Genomic DNA, 2,958 nt, shown 5'->3' with positions numbered 1-2,958 from the left:
GAAAAGTATGCTCGAAAACCATACCAAAGAATGTTTTACTATCCAAGACCAACTCCTCAAGATGTCGTAATAGAAGAACAGGACAATGACCACTACCACCAGGGTTATAGTGGTCAGATATCTATGAGTGGAATATAGATGGTCTTGCTGAAAGACAAATCTATATGACAATACATAGAATGATTATATACAATACTATATATAAAGTTAATAAAAATACATATAGGGCAATTGCAGAAATGATTATTGCCGGATTTACTAGTCAGCTGAAAGGATGGTGGGATAATTATCTCACTTATGAAACGTTTTCAAATAATGAACGCAACCAAGACTGAAGACGATAAGACTGTTCAAAACTCAGTCTATTCTTTAGTCATGAATATCACCGAACACTTTTTTGGAAGATGGTCTGATCATAGTGAGACCATTAGAACGATGCTCCAAAATTTGAGGTGTAAAACCCTCACATCTTTCCGATGGTATAAAGATGTTTTCTTATCCAGAGTGATCGAATTACCAGAGCGTAATATTACTCATTGGAAGTCCAATTTCATAGATGGACTCCCTCCTTTATTTGCTGAAAGGATTTGAAAGGTTCTTAGAGGCACATGAATGAGTATTGATTATAATAATTACTCATATGGTAAACTCTTTAGTGTATGCACTCAGGAAAGTTTAGCTTTGTGTGATGAGATCAAGCTAAACCAACAAATCAAGAAACATCGTGTGACGACCCAAAGGGTCACCTATTTTCTTATCCATTATGTGCTTCTGAGGCCTTGAAAGCTCGTTTAGAGTTGCCTCGATATGCGTTCGCATTTCGGGCGCGTAGCCGGAAAAGCTTAAATATGAAATTTTGTGAAAAATGCTAAGTTTTGAGTTTAAAATGAATAAATTTGATTTCGGTCAATATTTTGGATAAATGGACCTGAGCCCGTAGTTTGACGATCCCGGAGGGTCCGTAGAAAAATATGGGACTCGAGCATATGCCCGGAATCGAATTCCGAGGTCCCGAGCCCGAGAAATGAAATTTTAAAGGAAATTGCTAAGGAAAATTGAAATGAAATTTGATTAGAACGTGTTGGTATCGGGCCCGTTTGAGCACGTGATTTTTGCCCTATACATGCGTTATTCCCAAAATTCAAACAAAACAATTTCTTTGTTATTTTACAATTTTTGTGAATTTTGTGGCATTTTTTGGTAATTGTTGCATTTTATTTATGCATTTAATTCATACGAAAAATACAAAAAAATATGTATTTGCATCTAGGACTTAATTTCATATTTTAGTATTAATTAGGGGTTTATTTGTTTTAGAACAAAATGTGAAGAAAATTACAAAAATAGTTCACTTTTGCATTTTTAATTGTTTAATTGTGAATTCGTCCCGAAATAGTTTTTAAAATAATTTTAGGAATTAATTAGTTTAATTTTGAAATATATTAGGACTTTATTTTAATTGTTGCAATTTTATAAAAATTAGAAAAATACAAAAATATATACAAAACGAATTACAAAAATAAATAAAAGAAACAAATGAAATAAAAAATAAAAACAAAACACATAAAAAGGACTGCCCGAATTGGGCCAATTTCAATTTATTTCGTATAGCCCAAATCATTTCCACCCGCCCAGGGCCAAATATCGCCCTACCCGGTCCATTTCAGTGCCCCCAAAACGACCCCGTTTAGTGCACGATAGATCCTGGCCGTCGAGGTTATCAGATCTAACGGCCAGGAACTCACCCCTCGTTATTATATAAATGTCCGAATATAACCCACCCCTCTCAGACCCCCTTCCCCCCGTCCATCTCTAACTTAAACCCTAAAAACCAGCCGCCCCCATATCCTTTCGTCGGAGCTCGTCGGCGACGACGACGCCAATTACGCCAATGGCCACCAAAATAACACCCAAACTCCCCTTTTCACCTTCTTTCCGAATATGCAAATGGCTTCCCTCGAATCCACCCAAAAAGCTTCGAATATCCATTTTAAATTTTCAGGCCAAGTCGCAACCTTGTCCAAACCGGTCCAAATTCACACCCCATGCTCCTCTACCCTTCCTCATCTCCAATCCCCAGTTAGATGTATTTGAATGTCGTCAGTTTGTCTCGAAATTAAATTTGAATTTGGGCCGGAAAACCCTAATTTGCTAAAAGTTGAGGTCTCCTTGATTTCGGGCTATAATAGCCCTTAATCATGTGTTTTCTTATGAAAACACATGATTAGGGATAATTATGGTCTGAAATTCCGAGGAAATTTGGGTCAGAAGCAGCCTGGGCAAGGGTAGTCCAGTAAGTGTATTTTCTTCTCTTTTTTTTTGTTGTTTAACCTTCTTCCTTCTTGTGTTCTCATAGCGATTAATTGTTAGTTTAATTCCCATTAGGTTTGATCATTTTCAGTTCTGATTTTTGGTTTTAATCTTGTGCTTAATTTTTCCTTTTGTTGGTTTGTTTCGAATTCTAGTCGGATTAATAGTATAATTTTAGGATTGATTTGTTATAACTTAGTAAAATTTAGGTAGCAGCTTAGCCTTCTGTTTTAATAATTTGTAGTTAATTTCGTTTGGGTTCAATTAGTGTTAGTTTTATTGTAGAATTGTCTTTAGTTCATCAGTTAGCCTTAATGAAATCAAGTTTTAGGCTAAAATGAATTGGATATAGCTGAATCAGTGCAAAAATTGTTTAGACTAATCGTTCAATCAGGGTGGGATAGGTTAGTAATTCTAGGAATAAGCTAGGGGCAATTGGGGAAATTCAGGTAGCTAGAATACATTAGAAGCTTCTAGGTTGGGGTCATAGTGGAATATCAGTAAAAAAAGGGTGTTAGCTTGCAGAATAAGTTAGAAAACACAAGGACTGAAAGTGGAAAATGAACAGGGACCTAAGGGATAATTTAAAATCTGATAACTCACTCTTTGTGCCTATAAAAGGCATCACATTTACTTTGTTAAGGGTCT

Source organism: Nicotiana tabacum, chromosome 1 (genome assembly GCF_000715075.1).
Source record: "Nicotiana tabacum cultivar K326 chromosome 1, ASM71507v2, whole genome shotgun sequence".
In the NCBI taxonomy this organism is placed as follows: domain Eukaryota; kingdom Viridiplantae; phylum Streptophyta; class Magnoliopsida; order Solanales; family Solanaceae; genus Nicotiana; species Nicotiana tabacum.
Note: the sequence above shows the minus strand (reverse complement) of the source record.